This window comes from Hemicordylus capensis, chromosome 1 (genome assembly GCF_027244095.1).
Source record: "Hemicordylus capensis ecotype Gifberg chromosome 1, rHemCap1.1.pri, whole genome shotgun sequence".
Lineage (NCBI taxonomy): Eukaryota > Metazoa > Chordata > Lepidosauria > Squamata > Cordylidae > Hemicordylus > Hemicordylus capensis.
The window spans coordinates 288,329,972-288,353,137 of record NC_069657.1 but is presented as its reverse complement, the minus strand read 5'-3'; the positions used below and the strand labels follow the sequence as shown (position 1 = coordinate 288,353,137).

The following is a 23,166-nucleotide window of genomic DNA, read 5'->3' as shown; positions in this document are numbered from 1 at the left end:
GCAAGGGCCAAGAGAACAGGTGGTAGGCCTCATCGCTCCAAGCAGCTTGTCCACATCCTCACGAGTCACAAACTGAAACTGATCCAGCCTGACCACATATGAGGAGTCGCTGGACACCTCCGATTCAGACACTGCAGTAATTGTGGTGTCTAAATCCAAGTTGGCCCGAATACGAGAGATTTTATCCACACACAAAAACATTAAACACATCACAGTGGGTAATAGATGGTTCTAAATTCTGATTCAAGGGAGGAAGGGCACTCACCAGCCCTCTCACAACCCTGGACAATTCCACCGGATGTGAACTTGTGGATGCAATACGGGCCAAAAAGAATCGCTTCTTTGCCACCCGTATTGCCAGAGCAAAGATCTTCAAATGTGCTCTATGTTGTAATCTGTCAGATTCGAGTTGAGTCTTCCTCCACTTGCACTCCAGTTGTCTACCTCGCCGCTTCAGCCCCTGTAGTTCTTCTGTATACCAATGGGCCAATTTTGAAGCCCGTCGGAGAGGACGCTTAGGTGTGATCATGTCTACTGCCCTGGTAAGCTTGCTGTTCCAATTCTCCACCAGGGCATCAACAGGATCACCGGCAGAGCCAACACTAAATCCCTCCAAGGCTTCTTGGAACCCTATTGGATCCAATAACCTTTCCGGGCTGACCATTCTAATGGACCCCTCACCCCTGCAAAGGTGAGGTGTGACTGTGAGTCCAACCTTAACCAGATAGTGGTCTGTCCATGACAATGGCGAAATCACAAGAGTCCCCACCCACGGGACACCACCCTGATCAGATGAGTACAGTATATGTACTCATATACAATTCTATATGCATGGACAGTCAGTCACACATTATGCTCAATGCATGTACAGTAGTACATGTACAGTATTTCCTATCTGTACTCTGTAATTGAGAGGGCCTATATCCAGGTTCACTTCTGAAATAAATGCATGTATATTTGTTTACACAAAAACCTGTGCCTGTATAGAGGCACCTGTATGCATGTACAATAAAATGTCTGATTAGGGGTCACATCTTATCATAACACACATCCAATCTGTATATAATGAATACATGTGCAGTTATTTACACATAATGTTTAACAATATGGTGCTTCCTATCTTTGCCTTGCATTTAGGGGTCTGTTCCCAGACAGGTTCACTTTTCAAATGAGCATGTGTACTATCATTCACACAAAAATGAGAGTATAAATGATGTGCATATGTACAGACACCTGTACACACGTAGAAAGTAATGTCTGAATAGGATTTGGGTAATTTCTAAAATCCCCTGTGCATTGATACTTGTTCTCCAAGATACATGTTCTCCAAGATATCGCAAATATGGGCACAAGGGCTATAGGTTGTGCACATTTTATTTAATTTACACTAACCACAGCATCTTTTATCCTCAAAATAGACCGGGAAAGGTAGTAAGCGAGTGTGAATGCCCTGTCTCTAAGGCCTTACTTAACATGTATATAATGGGAAATAATTTGGTTCTTGACGTTCCACATTCAAAGTATCAAGTTTTTCCACCGGGTTACCATTTCAGATTCAGCAGGGTAGGAAATCAAAGAGAGTTAATCAAGATGCACAACAACATTCAGAAGCCTGCTCTCAAATATAGTAAAGATTATGGCAAAAAGGCAGCGTATTTCAAGAGGCTGTTATTGTTATTCTTTTGATTCCTCATAAAAACTGAAGCTAATACTCCTGAGGAATAATCCACACATGGCATAAAATTTTCATTTGCGGGGGAGGCGAGCTGCTCTCCCCTGTCATTGCTTGTTCTCCCTGAAGGGTGTTCAGGTTGTCCACCACATACTTTCCCCCTCTAAACACTATGGTGGAAGGGATACTAGAAGAGTTTTGATATGCGTTCAATAATGAATATTTCATAATATGTTGACAATTTCTAAAATTGTGGGTAATTATGCTCTGCTAGCTATTACAGTCGTTTGAGCTCTTACAGCTCTGTGAAAGTAAAATGTGCTTGTTTACAGTCACCTAATGATGACAGACTTCCTGTGGCCAGTAGCAATTATTTATCACACTAATGGAAACAAAATAGACTTATTGTCTTTCAGATGTGCTTCTATCATCCCCATCTCAGCAAGAGGAGTTATTTCCTGGCCTAATGCTTCCCTATGAAGTCAGAGAGCGATGCTCTCGAACAATAACATGATCAGGGCTTATTAACAAAATGAGGGTCCCTGATCCCTGTAACTAGTCAAGCGTAGTAGTCAATTGAAGCAATGGGGTTTTAATGTGTGTTTGGAAATGGCTGTGCTTCTTGAGTGATCTTTATTTGCTTTGAAATCATGAATTTTAAGTGCAATAGGACAGCCTTGAAATGCAGAAAGCCCTCCTTGTTTGAAAGAACTACATGTTGCTCTGCTCATTGATGTCAAGGGAAATTATGGTATAGGGAGAAGTATAGGTAATTATCCTTTCAATGTAAAACTGTCTAATTACATAAGTATATACTGTGTATATATATCAACCCTTGTTTCTTTCCTTTAAAGACATGTTTGAAGATTCATTTTTCCTTTGGAAGTATAGAGGTTTACAAAGTGGACTTATACGTTGAATGTCCCATGTGAGCTGGCTAACTTACATGTTTAGCTGACTCATTTCTCAGCATCTGTTCCAGCTCTGACTTCCCACCTACTCTGTAAGACCTTTCGTGACCTTCTTAAGCCAGTGCTTCCTCTGGTAGTTATCCTAGTTGCCCCTATAGTGTCCAGCAAAACTTTCATTTTCCTTATTTGTGATTGACCTAATCAGGTTCCTGAGAGCTTTAATTAATGGCAGCCAAAATTTGTAAATGTTATCCTCTTGGGCTGCTATTTCTAGCTGCCAGAAAACAAGAAGGTTAATTTTTGGTCAGACTCTAGTCTAGAAGCAACTTTTCTGTCCCTGCCTCTTGAGAGTGTTGTGGTCAATATAATTTAGATTATAGGTCTCAGTTCCATCATTGCCAAGATTCCATGCAGCATCAGCACTCTCTCTCTCTTTCTCTCTCTCCCCCTCCCCCCAAAGCCCTGGAAGAAGAGATATATTTAAAAAATTCTGAAGAACACTGCTTCTTGGAAAAGGTTTTACTTCTCTCATACATTATTGACAGAAGCTAAAACTGTCTATCAACATTGATAGAGTTGATTGTGCAGCTCTTGCAGGAAGGACTTCAGAAATAGCAAGAACATATGATAAATTCTAAGGAACTCTAAGCCCAGGCATGCAGCGTATCTATTGATGTTTGATAACGTGCACATGTACAAAAATGGGTCTGGCTGGGTGCGGGTTGCTTTCAAGAATCACATCAGGGCTGATGCTTAAAAGTCAATTTCATTTCACAATAGGAATCCTGATCATTTATTCTGGATGGTTCTGCATAATGGGTGGCATAATGGGAACCATATTCTGGATGGTTGTTTCAAAATTAGTATGTTTGATTGCTCTCAAGAAATGTTGAAAGTCTTCCTGGACTGAGCTGAAATTTTGCTTTCCATTCTGGTTTTGAATTATATAGACCTGTATGCAAATACATGAAGTAATCATGTCATATTTATTTAAAACATTTACCTTATATTTTGCTTCAAAAACAACCTATAATCACTGAAAATATATCCATGTAAAATAAAACAAAAACAGCAAAATAAAACATCAGATATCAACTAGGAAGGCAAAATAATAATCAAATGATTATTGACTTAGAGGATATGCACCAGGATCAAATTCTAAAAAAGCTCAGCCAGGCACCGTGGATAATCCAAAAGCTCCCTGAAAGAGAATTATTCTGCCTGATGTCAGAATGACAGCAATAAGGAGGTGGAGCAAACCTATGTCCTGTTGCAATTTATTATTTTCTGGGTTGATACACATCAACTTATTGTCGTGTTTAAATGATTTCTGTGGTGTTTTTGGTTAATCCATTCCTTGATCCAGGCGAGCTTTTGAATGGGGCTTTAGTTACTTGTATTCCAGTCCTGGAGTAGAGGTGGAGCTAAGTGGGGCTAAGCAAGAGCACTGAAAAGCAGACTGCACTTACCTATTCATTCATTCATTCATTCATTCATTCATTTGATTTCTATACCGCCCTTCCAAAAATGGCTCAGGGCTGTTTACACAGAGAAATAACAAACAAATAAGATGGATCCCTGTCCCCAAAGGGCTCACAATCTAAAAAGAAACATAAGATAGACTCCAGCAACAATCACTGGAGGTACTATGCTGGGGGTGGATAGGGCGAGTTACTCTCCCCATGCTAAATAAAAGAAAATCACCACGTTAAAAGGTGCCTCTTTGTCAAGTTAGCATAATATTTCTTTGATATAAAAGTATTGCTTGATATTTCTTTGATTACAATATTAATATTCCTGATTCCACTCCACTGCCTTGCCCTTGCATACCACAACTCTTTCCCTTGGAGTCTACAATTTCAAAATTTTGCCTCATGTCCTCATTGATGTGGTGCAATGGGGACTTCCAACTTGTCACTTCTTAATGCCATCTTTGTTTTCAACTATTTTGTATGTGGGACTTCCATAACCTTCTATGGAAACGCACAACACACATCCCCCTTACCCTAATTCCTCATCCATTCTAAACTGTTAGGGGCCAAAGAAAGCCAATTCCCACCCCACCTCCATTTTTATTTTTTCACAGACACCTTCAATAGTCACATAGTCTGTGACGGTGTAGATGTGATTGTTCTTAGAGAAGTCATAGCTACATATGCAAAAAGGCTGAACATAAAGATCATGATGGAAATTGTGGAGGGAAGAAATATGCCATATGGTTTAAAAACAAGGTTACTGATTAAAGAAAATTGTTTACGGATCTGCTTAAGGTTTCTATCCTTTCAAAGCTACTATTTTTATTAAACATTTTAAAATAAAGCAATATAGTTGTATTGTGTGCATGTTGTCCTTTATCATTTCTATTAAGTAATTGTTAATACATTAAAAACTTGTAAACATTGGCAAGGATTATTTTGGAAATTGATTACTCTCCCTTAATTGGTGCTAAAATTATCACATTAAAATACCATCTGTTAAACATTTGATAATGGTGAATTCTTTTATATCCAGTGGCCAACATACAAAAAGCACAGGAAAATGAATCCACTTTACCAGGAACCAGATTTCTCCTAGCAAGAGATGAAGATCTTGACTCTGGTCTGAATTCAATCCTGAGTTGTGCTTGTAACAAAAGCACAAGTGTAGCACTAGCCTCCACAATTCCTGATATCTTGTGCAAGAACACAACACTTTTCATCCCTCTCCCCTGCTCTGGAAGTGCTCTTTGACAGTACAAACACATCCCTGAAGACTTCATGACCCCTAGGGATCTGTAAAAAAGCACTTCCAAAGTAAGGAGACAGAACAAAAATCATTTAGTATTGTGCACATGCTGTACTTAGAAAGACCTGCATTCTGTTAGAATGTCAGCCAGTATTATATATGACCATTCACCCTGATGTCCTAGATTGAAAAAACACAAATTGTATATAAAATTGAAAGCCCATGGGCATTCAGCACAACCCGAAATCTTTCCAGATATTTAGAACAGAGAAGAAAATAGCCAGTGCATTCTAGAAATTCCAAACTCTTCCTCAGGTTTTTGTGGTTAGTGACACTGAACCTTCCTATTTAAAATGTTGGATATTATTATTATTATTATGCTATTTACACACAGTCTACCAGATGTTATTGACTGGATTTGGTACTTTCCAAGGGTCTCTAGGATAACTAACGAAAAATTAAAGATAGCATCGTAGTATTAGTGCTGTCCCGAGTACTGTGGCCTTCTATAGCTGATGTGTTGTAATTTTATCGATGCCCAAGGTGTCAAAATGGTGTTCAAATTCTTTTGCTACTGCACCAAGGGCAACAACAGTTATTGGCACCACTAGTGTCTTCTTTTTCCAGAGCCGCTCAATTTCAATCTGAAGATCCTTGTATTTGTTTTCTCCAGTTGTTTTTCGCCAACTCGTCTATTCCCTAGGATTGCAATATCAATGATCAGAACCCGATTCTTCTCGATGACTGTCAGATCCGGCGTATTATGCAGTAAATTTCTATCAGTTTGTATTCGAAAATCCGCTGGGCACTACCTTGACGAGGTGGAAGGGCTTGCAAGCTTTGAAGATGCAGAGGGCTATGCTGGAGGGCCACCCAAACCTGACAGGCCTCTGCTGAGAAATGAGACTAAATATACCTAATCCCATAACCATGGTGAGAGCAAGAAAAATGAATTCTATACCAGATTGGTCGTCGCCCGGGTCAACAAAGACCACATCGAGTGCTAGAGTACCTGGGCACTAGTCGAAAAATGGGTTACAGGACTCCGGATCTTCAGATATTGTTGTTGTTGTAGCTGTTTACACAGTCAGACAGGTGTTATTGACTGGTTTGTTTTATCCAGACATCGAGACCTTCCCAAGGACCTGGGATGGCTGAATTTTATCATCAGTACTGTTGGTTATTATAGATATCGTTGCAAAATATAGGCTGTTCCCAGTAAAGCTGCTTTTTGCAATTGGCTGATGGTTATTTCTGTGGCCCCTATGGTGTTGAGGTGCTCTTCAAGGTCTTTTGGAATTGCACCTAGGGTGCCAATTACCACTGGGATTATTTTGGTCTTCTTCTGCCACAGCCTTTCCATTTCAATTTGTAGATCTTTGTATTTTGTGATTTTTTCTATTTCTTTTTCTTCTATTCTGCTAACCCCTGGTATTGCTATGTCGATTATTTTAACTTGTTTTTCTTTCTTCTCGACTACAGTTATATCTGGTGTATTGTGTGGCAGATGTTTGTCTGTTTCTGGTCGGAAGTCCCATAATATTTTTACATCTTTGTTTTCTACCACTTTTTCAATTTTATGGTCCCACCAATGTTTGGTTACAGGTAGCGTGTATTTTTTGCAGATGTTCCAGTGTATCATCCCTGCTACTTTGCCATGCCTTTGTTTGTAGTCAGTCTGTGTGATCTTTTTACAACAGCTGATTAGATGGTCCACTGTTTCATCTGCTTCTTTACAAAGGCGGCACTTGCTGTTTGCTGTTTACTTTTCTACTTTTGCTCTTATTGCATTTGTTCTTAGTGCCTGTTCTTATGCAGCCAGTATTAAACCCTCTGTTTCTTTCTTCAAGTTGCCATTCTTAAGCCATTGCCAGGTCTTGGTGATGTCTGATTTTCCACTTATATTGTGCAAATATTGACCATGCAGTGGCTTATTTTTCCATTTTTCTGCTCGGTTCTTCACTTGTTCTTGCTTGTAGGCCTGCTTTGTTTCATTGGTGTTGAATAGGTTCTCATTATTGACCATTTGAAGTACATCTTCTTCACTGTCCTTGATATATTCTTCAAGTCCTCTCTTCTCCTCCTCTACTGTTTGATGGACTTGCAGCATTCCTCTTCCACCTGAGCTGTGAGGGAGGTATAGCCTATCTGCATCACTGCAGGGGTGCAGAGCATGATTGATGGTCATGATTTTCCTGGTCTTACGATCTAGTGTCTCTAGCTCTACCTGGGTCCAGTCTATTATTCCTGCAGTGTGTCTGATAATAGGTATAGCCCAGGTGTTTATGGCTTGTATGGTGTTCCCACCACTGAGTTTGGATTTTTAAGATTTTTCTAACTCTCCTGATGTATTCACTTCCAATTTTTCTATTAACTTCAGTGTGTGCGATGTTATCAGCCTGGAGAATGCCCAAGTATTTGTAATGTTCTTTCTCTTCCAGGTTCTTGATGTTGCTTCCATTGGGCAGTCCTATTCCTTCTATTTTTATTATGTTTTCTCTGTTCATTTTTAATGCAGCACACTTGTCTAGTCCAAACTCTATTGCTATATTGCTACTGAATATATGGACAGCGTTTAGCAGTGATTCAATTTCTGATTGAGACTTTCCATACAACTTCAAATCGTCCATGTACAGCAGATGATTTATTTTACTAGATGTTTTAGATGTTTGGTATACGAGACCTGTTTTGTTTAGTTGTGAAAATACTTGTGAAAATACTTGTAATTGCCATTTGTCATGGCAGTTACAAACAACAGAGACAATAGTGAGTCCCCTCGGAAAATACCTCTTCTAATGCTAACCTGTACAAGTGTCTCACCATTGATTGTTAACTGTGTACTCCACATGCTTATTGCTTTTTTATAAGTATCTGGAATGTTTTTGCTGACACCAGGAGTTTCTTAACATTTTAGTATCCATGTATGAGGCAATGAGTCGAAGGCTTTCTTCTAGTCAATCCATGCAACACTTAGATTTGTTTTTTTTCCATCTTGCAATTTTCTAAAATCATTTTGTCAATCAGCAGCTGATCTTTTTTGCCTCTGGTGTTCGGGCAATTTCCTTTCTGATCAACCTGAAGCTGCTTATTAGTTAATAAGTGTTGCATTACTTCATCTGCTATTATTCCATTTAATAATTTGAACATGGTTGGCAGGAAGCTTATTGATCTATATTTACTTGGAACTGCACCTTTTGCTGGGTCTTTCATTATGAGATTTTCCAGTTGTTAAACATTGTTCAATATCACCTCTCTGCAAAATGTGATTGAACTGTTTTGACAGTTGTTTATGAAGGCTTGTTAGGTCTTTAAGCCAAAAGCCATGCAGTTCATCATCGCTTGGTGCAGTCCAATTTTTAATTTTCTTTGCTCTTTCACTTAATTCTGGTGTTATTATTAGATCTTGCATTTGTTGTTTACATTTTCAACCTCTTTTACCCAGCCTGCTTTTTTATTATCATCTATTGGATTGTCCCATAATTTCCCCCAGAATTGCACTGTTTCTTCTTTATTTGACGTTTCTATGTTTCTTGCAGTTTTTCCTTCTATGCTTTGGTAGAAACATCTCTGATTCAACTGGAATTGGAGATTCTGCCTGTGTTGTGTAATTGTGGCTTCATATCTGCTAATCTTCTTTGACACTGCTGTTATTTGCTGCTTTATTATTTTCAGGACTTCCCTAATTTTCCTTGAATCTAGATGGAATTTTTGGATCAGATACTGTTTGGTGTTTTCATTCTTCAGCTTCTTGTCTTTAATATCTTTCCATTTACTAGCATCTGATCTTAGCCTGGTGATTTTATTTTCTAATCTAATCTTCCATTTAGGTGATATACTACAATCTTTTTTAACAGGTCCACTGATCTCATATCTGAGCTCTTGTGTTGTTGTTGTTGCTGCACTGTACATTAGTTGTTTTGTTTCTTGCAAATCTGAACTTTTGTATGGTGTTCCTCAGCGCTCCGTATTGTTTCCGATATTGTTTAACATCTACATGAAACCTCTGGGAGAGATCATCAGGATATTTGGTGCAGGGTGCTATCAGTATGCTGATGACACCCAAATCTATTTCTCCATGTCAGCATCATTGGGAGAGGGCATAATCTCCCTAAATGCCTGCCTGGAGGTGGTAATGGGCTAGATGAGGGATAACAAACTGAGACTGAATCTAGATAAGATGGAGGTACTCATTGTGCAGGGTCAGAACTCAAGAGATGATTTTGATCTGCCTGTTCTGGATGGTGTCACACTTCCCCAGAAGGAACAGGTACACAGTCTAGGGATGCTTCTGGATCCGAGCCTCTCCCTGGTCTCCCAGGTTGAGGCGGTGGCCAGAAGTGCCTTCTATCAGCTTTGGTTGATACGCCAGCTGCATCCGTTTCTTGAGGTGAACAACCTCAAAACAGTGGTACATCTGCTGGTCACCTCCAGGATGGATTACTGCAATGCACTCTATGTGGGGCTGCCTTTGTATGTGGTCCAGAAACTAGTACAGTTGGTACAGAATGCGGCAGCCAGGTTGGTCTTTGGGTCATCTCAGAGAGACCATATAACTCATGTATTGAAGGAGCTATACTGGCTGCCAATACGTTTCAGGGCAAAATATAAGTTGTTGGTTATAACCTATAAAGCCCTAAATGGCTTGGGCCCTGGATATTTAAGAGAACGTCTTCTTCATCATGAACGTCTTCTTCATCACTGCCCATTGAGATCAACTGGAGAGGTTCTTCTGCATTTGCCACCGGCTCATCTGGGGGCCACTCAGGGATGGGTGTTCTCCGCTGCTGGCCCAAGGCTTTGGAATATGCTCCCTAGTGAAATAAGAGCCTCCTCATCTCTGACAACTTTTAAAAAGGTTTTAATACAAGCTGGAAATGAGCTGTGTTGAGCAAATTTTCCTTTTTTTGGCCTCTCCATAGAGGATTTGCACACTGTAGGAATTGAGCAAGCCAGGAAGTTAGTTAAGCAACGTGTCCTGGATATAGAAGTTCAACAAGAAGCTGCATGGCTCATGCAGGGTTTATACTTAGGGTGTCAAGCTATTAATCTTAAACCAGCTAAATATTTCGATGTGGTGCTTGTCCCTAAATTTAGACGAGCCCTCACTTTAGCACGTTTAAATGTTCTTCCTACAGCAGTATTGGATGGCAGGTTCAAGGGAGTTCCGCTATTTTCACGACTTTGCCCATGTGGCAAAGGGGTTATAGAATCCACCTCGCACATTATTCTTTATTGTGATTTTTATAGAGAAACCCGTTTAAGACTTTTATCTCCTATGTTAGACAATTTGCCTGGCCAGTCTGATGAATTTTATTTAAATTATTTTTTAACTAACGAGGACACTAATATTATTTCTGTTATGGCCAGGTTTTGTTATATTATTTGTAAAATACGTACTGGTTTATTGTAAATGTTTGCTGGTCAATGACCGAATAAACTTATAACTAACTCTTTAAAGACACATCTGTTCACCCAGGCTTTTAATTAATATTGTTTTAATGGTTTTAATGCTGTTTTAAAATATTCTTTTAATTTTTTTTCAATTGTTGTAATGTTTTAAACTTTTTGTTTTTGTTTTAACTAATGTTTTACTTTCTGTTTTTATTTTGTTGTAAACCACCCAGAAACTTAAGTTTTGGGCGGTATAAAAATATGTTAAATAAATAAATAAATAAATAAATAAAATATTGGTTGTTATTTCTGCAAGTACAGCATTTACATCTTTTAATGCCTGAGCAAGTTGTTTTTTGGCAACTGTTTTTAGAGCTGGAAGTCAAACCCTGGTGGTTGTTTGGTTCATGTGCTCAGTTATTTTTTGCTTTAGTTCTTGTTGCTTTTCTGTTAAATGGCATTCAGGTTTTTGAGGTGATGGCAAAGGGGAGGTTGCCTGGTTTTGATTTTGAAACAGTTCAGCAACAGTGGCATCCTCTATTTCCAACACCTCCTCCACCTGCACCTGAGCAACTTCTTCAGTTGGTGGTAATTCTTCTTCCATATCTTGAGCCTGCGTTGCTCTTTGTAGTTCTTCCAGCTCAACTCCTGTGAATACTTTATTTCTTATTATGAATCTTCTCTGATCTGCTAGCCTTTGTTCTGTTATTTCTGTATCTGGATGCTTCTCTTTCCAAATTTGGTACATTCTTTTAAAATAACCTCTTCTAGTTGGACTAGATTTGTAATAGCAGATCATTATTTCCTTGTTGGCATTTTTCGTATATTTTTTCCGGTTAAGCGACATTTCTTCCAGTAACCTTGCAGTCTCCAGCCCTGGTTGCTCAGCTGAAGATGCTGAGTCCTGCAGCCCACTTGCCACCAGATGTCCAGGGACTCCAGCACCTGGCACGGTCCTTGTTGACCCAGGCGATGACCGATTCGGTATAGATTTATTAAAGTTACGTCTCACCATACTGTTGATGGGAGAGGCACTCTTTGCCTGGCTGCTCTGGTGAGACCTGTCCAGTATGGTTGGACCTCTGGCATAGCTCTCACTTTCCTCAGAGTATGCAAGCCCCACAACCATGCCAAGGTAGTGCCTCACTGGGGGATGATGATGATGATGATGATGATGATGATGATGATGATGATCCAACATCCAGACTAATAACACCAGTGTGGAAAAAATGTTTTGACATATAATGGGGAAGGGTAGATCTTTTCTAGACTAATATAACCCACATGGGAAAACGTTTTCATATAAAATGGGGAAGGGGAGATGTTTGACAATATCCCCTTCCTTCTTCAGGGAACTGTGCCTTCCAAAGATATGTCCCTGAGCATCCCACAACCCTCAAAGACACAATTACAGGAGGCAAAGAAGAATGCAGAAAAAAGGAGGGCTGGTGGGCAGGATCAACTGGCTATCCCCCCACTGCACATGTTAAATGTTCTCCTCCATGCACAACATAATGTTGGTTTTTTATTATTGGCTGATATGATGAGCTGCAGCATAGAACATAGATACATCATAATGTATCCTGGGGCTGCTGTGGAGTTCTAAGGCAGCCCCGATGCTGTTAAGGACAGATGGTTGTGCTGTAGCACTTCGACAGTTTTCCCTATTTTCAACCACCCCTTTGTAATAGCAGCAACCATCTGTTCTTAACAGCATCAGGAGTTGCCTTAGAAGTCCACAGGAGCCCATGGCACAGTTTTACAGGTCCATAATTTTGTGTATCATGTTAGCCATTATTATTTCTTGTTTACACAGTCAGACATATGTTATTGACTCCAGATATTGAGTCCTTCCCAAGGACCTGGGATGGCTGAATTTTATTATCAATGTTGTTGCAGTTATTATAGATATCGTTGCAGAATATAGGCTGTTCCCAGTAAAGCTGCTTTTTGCAATTGGCTGATGGTGATTTCTGTGGCCCCTATGGTGTTGAGTTGTTTTGGAATTGCACCTAGGGTGCCAATTACCACTGGGATTATTTTGGTCTTCTTCTGCCACAGTCTTTCAATTTCAATTTGTAGATCTTTGTATTTTGTGATTTTTTCTATTTCTTTTTCTTCTATTCTGCTATCCCCTGGTATTGCTATGTCGATTATTTTAACTTGTTTTTCATTCTTCTTGACTACAGTTATATCTGGTGTATTGTGTGGCAGATGTTTGTCTGTTTGTAGTCAGAAGTCCCATAATATTTTTGCATCTTCATTTTCTTCAACTTTTTCAATTTTATGGTCCCACCAATGTTTAGCTACAGGTGGCTTGTATTTTTTGCAGATGTTCCAGTGTATCATCTCTGCTACCTTGTCATGCCTTTGTTTGTAGTCAGTCTGTGCGATAGTGGTTAGAGTGCTGGACTAGGACCGGGGAGACCCAAGTTCGAATCCCCATTCAGCCATGATACTAGCTGGGTGACTCTGGGCCAGTCACTTCTCTCTCAGCCTAACCTACTTCACAGGGTTGTTGTGAGGAGAAACTTACATATGTAGTAAGTTACATATGGGCTCCTTGGAGGAAGAGTGGGATATAAATGAAATAAATAAATAAATAAATAAATAAATAAAGCCATCAGTATAAAAGTCTTTTTCCATTTAGCAGGTGCTATCTTAATATAATAAAAATTAACGCAACATTTTAAAAATTCCACAGTTTATCCAAATTTGGAATAATACAAAAGAATTTGCACTTATTGAAGCAGACTGCTTTTTATGTAAAGTATAATGAAGGACAAAGGAAGACGAGGAAATTAATTTTTTTCCTCATAAGTTCTGGACAGTCGGATTTTCATGTTTGATGTTTGTAGATTGATTATGAAGATGCCAGGGGTTTGGTTTCCTAGGTTGGACAGAAGATGTTTAGAAATATAAACATCATATTACTAAATAGTGTCTAACTACACAAACCAATGCACAGCTTTCTGGTAAGATATTTAATCAAATAATCTTAATAAAAGTTCTTCTCATTCAGTACTAAATAGTCAAAAATATGGAAGGGTTGCTGAAGTTTTATTACCCTCCTGTATAGCAAATAATAAATTTTGAATTGTGATTTGTTAAATATAAATCTTGGTTGCTAAGTAACTGGATGGCTGATGAATTCCATTATTCACAAAGATCTTTAAATAAACTATGCATGAGAAGGTACCAAAACATTATCGCTAGACTATTTCCTCAAAAATGCTAGAAGGTTATTATTTCCTTCTTTTAAATCGGTAGTCCTTTCTGGAGCTTCATCTCCAGGCGGTTTGATGAGGCACTAATACCGGTGTCCTTCAGGTATCAGGTTCAACGTTCGATGTTGAACCTGTTTGCACATTCCTAGCGGGCAGCCAAGGTAAGTGGAAAGCTCTTTCTTTCTCTTGCCACTGCTGCCTTAGGAATGTCCCTGTACTTGTAAATGTCCCTTGGGAATGCCCCTTACTGTCCCAAACAGGTTTACCCAAACTGGACCCATTGTGGTTTGATCATGGACCAAACTGCCCCTAGTTCAGTCCACTATTGAACCTTCAAACCAGCCCCAGTTTGAGCTGAACTGATGTGGGATGAAACTTTCATGCACATCCCTTCTCTAAGAGCATGAGTTTACCTATGATATGTGCTCTGGATTGGAGCCCTATGCACTACAATCTCCCGATACAGCTTGGGGCTAATTTAAACACTGAGGTATGAAAGATCGCCTAGCTAGGGGTAACCTGTGACAAACTGAACTACTGCACACTTGTGTAAAGTTTGATACATATAACCAAGTGCTGGTAAATCATAGGCACCTGTGGGTCACATTCATATAGGCTTTTACGGACCCCAACAGTAGAAAAAGGTGGTATGAACAAAAGATGTGTTTGAAAAAATGGAATTATATATGTGTCATATATAGATTTCCCTAACAATAGAGAAATAAATAAACACAATTATACAGTAGGTGGAAATTAATATTTGTAGCTGTAATTTGGCTGTATGTATCCTCTAGGTTTGCAGGGTTGCAAAACAATTAGACTGCAATTCTACAGAAAGCTTAATAAATTACAATTGTTGGTCATAGCCACCATAATTAATGAGTGCTTTTTGCTAAATTAACAGCTCTGAGCCATGGTCTCAGAGTTAAAGCAAGCACTGTTTCTTTTGCATTTGGGGTCAGATAAGGTCTTTTCTCTGTAATGTTCAGACTAGTTTTCTCAATTACAAACAGAAAAGAAACAGTGTAGCTTTAACTGGGACCATGGCTCAGAGCAGTTAATTTTAGGAAATGTACATTTTTAATGAAGTAGTTTAAAAAAAGCTGGCACAAGGGCTTGAGACTGAAGAGGTGGGTCACAGTGAGGCTACATCTGACAGTGGGCCAGACAACAGCCATGTTACTCATCGTCTCTAATAGAAAAGATTTAAAGAAGTAGGTTGTACAACTGCAGCTTCTTTTACCATTTCTGTTTCCCTGAAATACTCATTTCCCTACACAGTCTCAGTAGCTCACATCCAGGCTAAGTTACTCAATAGCATTACTCAAGAGTTCTCTCCAGGACTACTTAATTTCAACAGGACTTCCAAGTAATTTAGTTAGGATGACAGCCATTGCCTAGTGTAAGCCTGCTCAACGTAGGACCCCCAGCTGTTTTTGGACTACAACGCCCAACTGTGACCAATAGCCATGGATTATGGGAGTTGCAGGCCAACATCTGCAGGAGGGCCAGAGTTGAGCAGACCTGATCTATTGGCAAGCTGGTAGTCCCAACTGTTTCCAGTTGGTATTTGGTTTGGTGGAAATGTAATAAGTGAATGTGTTACAGATGTTTTGGTGCAAGACCAACCAGAAGCACCTTAGTAGGCATTGAAGTTTACTTTAGATGTAGTAGTGAAGCCACATAGTATCGTACTCCTGCTTTTAGTATTAATAAGGATGGATGAGACTTACAGTAGATGTGCTTAAAAGGCTGCTATTCATGAAGGAGGCCCATGTTTGCCTCTGCTGTGCAAATATTACGCAGGCTGGTGCATTATAACTCCGGTTCCACTGGGTCTTGGTCTTGGCTCCTGTTCAAGGTCATCCATCAGTTTTGCCCATACAACAGAATCAAGATCCTTTTGCACAATATTACATGCTGCGCTATATCATGGGCTGTCATTCTTTGAGTCTTCTTGAATACGGTGCATCTTATTGAATTTCCTATAATAACAAACATGATCATAGTCATACACAAGGTCTGCATTGAGTAGCTGTCATTTCTGTTCAGACCATTAATATATTTTAAAAACTAGGCATCATACAAAGAAGTACACTCTGGCTATTAGTGAAGAGAAGGGCCATTGTTCAAAAAAGAGCAGCTACCTGTTGTGCCAGATTACTCTAGATGCATTATGCTATTCAACCTTCATTTAGCCCTAAGGCAATAAATGCAATAATGTTTGAAATCACCTTATGTAAAGGCTGTCAAACAATACAAATAAGAAAGTAGTGCAAGCATACACATACAATAAGTTAAACCCTTCTCTAGTGGAATACATTTGACTTTCAGTGTCTCTTTTAATGACAGACTATAGTTCAGGGAGAAGAGTTTCTGCAGCAATTTCTTCTAAAGGCATCTACACAGCTTGCACTTGAATTGTCAAGAACTTTACATTTATTTTCCGCAAAGCATTGTATAATGTTCCATTGTTTTAAAAAGTTCAGTATGAAGGCATGTTATTGGAAAGCATTTGTTGTCAGGCTCACTCACATCACCATTTTGTGTGCCTCAGTGCACCCCCCAGACCAGAAATGTAACCATTTTCTTGGCTTATTTATTTGTTTTATTTATTTATTGAGCATATTTGTATACCACCTGCTACCGAAGACTCTTGATGGTCTACAACATTAAAACAAAACATTTTTTTTTAAAATAAACATTCAAATTAAAATAGCTAAAACACCACTAAATCGCTAAAAAGCTGGGCTGAAGAGATGTGTCTTCAGTTGTTTCCTAAAGGTGAACAGGGATGGAGCAGCTCTAATCTCAGCAGAAAGTGTGCTCCACAGCTCTGGGGCAACTACAGAGAAGGCTTGCCAGTCACCAAACGAGCCACTGGAACTCTTAGATAAACCTCCCTTGAAGATCTTCATAGGTGGCAGGGTTCATAATGAAGAAGGCATTCTCTTAAATACCCTTGGCCCAAACCATTAAGGGCTTTAAAGGTAAGACTTTGTATTTTGCCCAGAAACCTATTGGTAGCCAGTGTAATTCTTTTAAAACCGGAGTGATGTGGTCTCTTTGGGGCAAGCCGGAGACCAATCTGGCAGCAGTATTCTGCACCAATTGCAGTTTCCGGACTACGTACAATGGCAGCCCTATGTAGAGTGCATTGCAGTAGTGATGCCTGGAGGTTACCAGCATGTGCACCACTGTCTTAAGGTCACTAACCTCCAGGAAATGGCACAGTTGGCAAACCAGCCAAAGCTGATAGAAAGCACTCCTAAGAACATAAGAACAGCCCTGCTGGATCAGGCCCAAGGCCCATCCAGTCCAGCATCCTGTTTCACACAGTGGCCCACCAGATGCCGCTGGAAGCCTACAGGCAGAAGTTGAGGGCGTGCCATCTCTCCTGCTGTTACTCCCATGCAACTTCCTTTTCCAGGTGTAGTATCTTGTTGTAAACCACCCAGAGATGTATGTTTTGGGTGGTATAAAAATATGTTATAACTAAATAAATAAAAATAAATAAACTGGTATTCAGAGGCATCTCCTGACTACCACCTCCACCTGAGAGAGAGAGTTGGGTCCAGAAGTACTCCCAAACTGTGGACCTGTTCCTTCTGAGGGAGTGTAACCCCATTCAGAACTGGCAGATCTATCCCATTTCCAGAACTGCGGCTTCCGACAATGAGCACCTCCATCTTGTTTGGATTCAGTTTCAGTTTGTTTCCCCATTACTACCTCGAGGCAAGCATTTAGGGATGTTATGCCATCATCTGATGAAGCTGACATCAAGAAATAGATTTGTGTGTCATTAGCCTGTAATTGCTCAACTCTGAGGGTATCAAGTGTATCCAGGTCAGCTTGAATATGAGAGATTTTGTCCACACACAAAAACGTATTAATAGCTTCTCAGCAGCTAACTGATGGTTCCAAAGCTGGATTGGAAGGGGCCTGTACAAGTCCACCAAGGGGTATCACCACCCTTGACAATTCCACTGGCTGTGAACCTGTAGATGCACTATGCACAGGAAAGAATTGCTTCTTTGCCGCTTGTATTGCCAGAGCATAGATCTTGAATTGGGCTCTGTGCTGTAATCTATCAGATTCTAGTAGAATCCTTCTCCATTTGCGCTCTAGTCATCTACCTTGCCGCTTCAGCTCCTGTAGTTCTCCTGTATACCATGGAACTACTTTAGAAGCGGGTCAGAGAGGACACTTAGGAGTGATCAAGTCTACCACCCTAGTGAGCTCAATATTCCAATTTCCAACCAGGGTGTCAAAAATATCAATGGCAAAGCCAACAGTAAAACCCTCCAGGGTTTCTTGGCATCCTATTGGATCCAATAGCCTCCTTGGGTGGACCATCCTAATAGGACCTTCACCCCTGCAGAGGTGACTATTGGCTGCAAATTGGAAAACAAGCAGTAGCCTCTTGTATTCCTCAGATTACATGTCATTCTAATTAGGCTATCCTGGTGTCCTCTGGTCACTGAAAGACTGCAATAGGACTAGAATAATGCCACTCTGACCGCTTCTGAGCATATACCGAGAATCCAAGCAGACCAGTTAGCACATACAATCGAAACAAAATGTGGTGGTATGCAAGCTTGTGGTATAGAAACACAAGGTTCTCCTCCTTGCTACTTAACAAGTCCTTCTGAGTTGTTATTGTTAAAAAATTGAGATTTCCCCCACAAAAGTGAGATTTCCCCCACCACTCCCATTTCTATTCAGATTGCTGCTTACAGCCAAATACTCCCTAAGACTCTTTGTTTAAAGTAAAGCTCCCAAGCAATAACACTCAACAGATACAGTAACAGCTTATATGGACCGGAACTAAAGATGTTTGACTCCACCATAACTGCTCTCAGGACACATTTTGACTATAAAAACATTTCTCATAAGGATATCTCTCTCTTGCACTTTCCCTGCACCTCAAGCTTGATACATCTTTGGAGAGAAGGACCCATCCTAGATTTCAGGTAGCTACCAGCTTTTTCTCTTTAAAAAACCCCCTTTAACCCTAAATCTCTGCCCCGCTTCCTCAATGCTATGATATGGTAAATATGTATGACAGGCAACCAAACCTAAGTTATTACCAGAGTCTACAATCCCCCTTATGGGAGGGCAATTTTTTGGCTGATTTACTAGGCACCAATCGTTGCTTTAATCCCCCACTTTTCTTATTCCACATCCCTATTACCACTCAATAAAGTAACTCTTCATTTTCAAGGCACATGTCTATATTCTTTGTCTCTCCTTCCAGTGCATCCATACTGGGCTCAACTTTCCCTAGTGTTTTAATTATAATATAGCTGTTTACCAGTTTGCACCAATTTGAAGCTAGTTTCCCCCTCTTTAAGCAAAACATAACCATGAAGGGAGGTAGTTATCACACTGCAGATCTGGTAACACATTAACCCTTGATATGATGAGCCATTTAAAATAGTGGGAGCCCACATTTTCAGCAAGCGAAGTCCAAAGCCTGTTGTCCTCCTCATCTGTGTATTAAAATACCTCCCGTCCCCTTTCCTTGTGTTTTTGGAGGCTTTGCCTGTAACTGAGCTGGGCAACATCCAGCAGTGTGTAATGTGGAAAAGGTAAGTAAGTACCAAAGCCTGACTCTTTGCCATGGACACACCGCAGACATTCTTGCCCAGAGCCACAGATTCCCAATCCCTGGGCCTCTGACTGGCTGCCACTGTTAGCTAATCAGAGCAAACAAGGGTCTTATTGTCTACCAGTTGCAGCCAATCAAAACTAACTTTTAAAAAAAGTTACACAGAGCATCTTTTAAAAAATTTATTTGTTTGGTTGATTTATATACTGCTCTTCCAAAAATGGCTCAGAGCGGGGTGTTTTTTGGTGTTGTTTTTTTTTTGCGGGTGTGTGTGTGTGTGTGTGTCAATCAGGACATGGTATGTCCAATGCTGACAGGCCAGAAGCTGGTCCATCCCCACTTTCACCTTGGGACTGGGGCACTGCAGCCATAGCATACCATGCTATTAATGCTGATCCCCAGGGATACTGCAAATCACTACTGCTGAATTTTCTAATGATAATAAAATAAACCACAATTACAACTGACTCTGATCCTAAAGTGATAGTTCTGGCCGTAAACCTGAAATGAAGTGTTAGTATTAACGTGTTCTAAGTATGATTTTAAAATGCGTGAGTAATCTAGTACCAGTCATATAAATTATGTTTGAATCTGCTTGGTTGCATTTTAATGTGAAATCAACATTATGGAAAACTAGAAATAAAATGCAGAGTCAGGTTTACAGTTTACCCAGTCCTGTACCTGGGTTAAATTGCAACTTTTCTAGAGCAGTCCCGCAGTTTGCCAAAGCACAAGTCCCAGCTCTTAAACTTGCCACATCTGCTATAGAGATGTGCAAACAAGTTCAATTCCCTGCTAACTGGGCAAAGAGGCACCTTTTACCATGGTGATTCTCTTTATTTAGCAGGGGGAGAGTAACTGGCCCTATCCACTCCCAGCACAGTACCTCCAGTGACTGTTGCTGCTGGTGCCTATCTTATGTTTTTTTAGAATGTGAGCCCTTTGGGGACAGGGATCCATCTTATTTGTTTATTTCTCTGTGTAAACCTCCCTGAGCCATTTTTGGAAGGGAATAGAAATTGGAATATCACATTTTGGAATAGAAATTTAATTAATAATAATAATAAATAATAATCAAACCGGTTCGGTGTGATGGCTCAATGTCAGACCGAACCCCCCAGTTTGTTTCAATATTGAACCAAATCCCCTGGACTGTTTTGGGGGTTCTAAGTTTAAAAAAAAACACCTCGAACCCAACCAGGCAACCCAGTTTTGTGCACACCCCTAATCTGCTAGAAATAGCTGGGAGTCACACATTTCATTTCCACAAGAGAATACATGCAATGAATGCTACAGTCTTACTTTTGCTCTCTTAAGTGAAAGTGGACTTTAAGTTCTCCCCTTAGTTAGATCACTGTGATATAGTTATTGCTTGAGTTAATTCTACTAGGAAAACACTTTCAGTCTTCAGGAAATGGTGTCTGGCTAGATTCTTTCGCCCAATTATCCACCATCAACAAACAATTTTGTACTTAAATGGCAAATTCTTGTAAAAGGTGATTGCAAAATTACTTGGGTAAGCTACCACAGTCATTAAACAGTGCCTTATCCTTGATTCATTCATTATATTTATATAATGACACAGACACACACATATATGATATGAATATCCTACCAATGCTATATTGATAGATGGGCTGTACCTCATAACCCTTCAAAAAGCAAACAAATGGTAACTATCACAAAAATGTTCCCCTTCAATCTCCAAAATAAAAACTGTGCACTGGGCTTTTAGTTGTACTAAAATTATACATGATTATGCAATTATATACATAATTATATAATTGCATAATTATTCAATTAATATACTGCTATAATCAGGGATATTTTCATGCTGAAAACATTAGACTGCAATGCCATGCATAGAAATGTGCACAAGTATCCCTGACTTTAGTGGCACTAAAAGATGCATTACTAGGATTAGACCTATGAGCAACCAATGAGCATATTCCACCCGAAACAAAACTTGCTTTCGCCCAGTTTTGTTCTTGTACAAATTTCATGCCCCTTTTCTTATCCCTCTTTTTCTTTTTTCTTTTATTTCACTGAGGATGTACCAGGTATTTTCCCCCAACAGATTATTGAGAATGGAAACATTGTGAAAGCATTTTATAGATTCAAGCCCCTAAGGAAAGGGGGTGTTTGCTATCTGTTGATCCTGACAAATTGTTTTATAAACCCTTTCAAATTCCTTGCTACATGCAGTGCAAGGCAATAAATTAGAAGGCAACAAACAGCTGAATGTACTCTCCTTGCAGTAGCTTGCCTTTTATCTTAAGAAAAAAACTTTTTCCATTTGCATTTTCTTAAATAATTTCTTATGCATAAAGGTAGATGTTAATTTGCTGTATATTCTCTGTAGGTCTTGCTTACAAAATGTCATACCGTGTGCAGGGAGACCGAATCTTCACTTGGTGTCATTAGCGTTTGATATTTACTAATGGAAAATGCCATGAGACTGTAGACATTATATACCGTAAATAGCTTCTTCATGAAGCTTATGAAAAGAAATTACTACTACTAGTTTGCAACTCCAAAGTCACTTATTCATTTGTAAAGTAAAGTGTGCCGTCAAGTCGGTGTCAACTCCTGGTGACCACAGAGCTCTGTGGTTGTCTTTGGTAGAATGCAGGAGGGATTTTCCGTTGCCATCTCCCACGCAGTTGAGGTGATGCCTTTCAGCATCTTCCTATATCACAATTGTAGGGCTGTCCAAATAACAAAGGTAGCTGCCTTATTGCAAGTCAGACCATTGGTCCATCCAGCTCGGTACTGTTTGTACTGGCTGGCATCTTGACTAATGAAGTGCTAATGCTTTGTTAGATGCACCAGTGCTGCAGACACAACCAATGGCTTCCCTCCCATGGAAGCTCTTTTGTCACTCAAAAATATGTCCCTGAGGCTGTTCCACCCTCAAGGACATATTAAGGTAATTACATGACTAGACTGATATGCTAGGAGATTGGTGGTGGTGGTGGGGAGGCAGGCTTCTCCCGATGACCACAGGTTCCTCCTAGCTCTGCCGATCACATGCTCAGATGACTGGTGCAGCAGCAGTCAGCAGGGCTGGGAACTGGAAATCCTCCAGTATCCCACAATGCACTGTGCAAGGAGCATGGGCATTGGAGAAGTTCGATGCTGCCAGGTGCTCCTTCCATCTGACTCTATGAAAGCTCCGGCTGCTGACAGCCGGAGCCTCCCACAACTGGGTGGTACATGTCCACCTACCTCACTTTTAGCTCAGGTACAAATCTCAGGCTAGCTGGTGGAGGAGTTCAGAATTGGAACTGATCCTGGTAGTTCTCATGACCAGCCCTACCCAGGCTAGAGCTGTGCTACTCGGGTAGGGCTGGTCGTGTGAACAACCTCATTTTCAGGTGACGAAGTCATTGAACTTCACTGCCCACGAGTGCTGGTGTTGCATTAGTCAGAAACTCATCTGCAGCACCCATACATTTAATCAAGCACTGGAGATTTGTTAGTCAGAATATAGGCCCCTAACTGTCAGCAGCTCTACAGAGTATTTCCCAGCTCTAACCGGAGATGCCAGGGATTTAACCTGTAACTTTTTGCTTGCAAATGCTGAGCTACAATTCTTCCCTGTAATCTCACTTTTTTAGTCTTAGAGTC

The 23,166-nt window shown here is 40.1% G+C and overlaps 1 protein-coding gene across 1 annotated transcript in view; it reads left to right on the top strand.

The window, feature by feature from the left end:
• The first annotated feature begins 14,004 nt into the window (after positions 1-14,004).
• The window catches only part of LOC128340709 (uncharacterized), a 44,955-nt gene continuing 35,793 nt past the window's right edge, over positions 14,005-23,166 (top strand). Inside the window, exon 1 of the mRNA XM_053286203.1 lies at positions 14,005-14,086. The gene's annotated coding sequence lies outside the window, so the exon portion shown is untranslated. The remainder of the gene's footprint in view (positions 14,087-23,166) is intronic.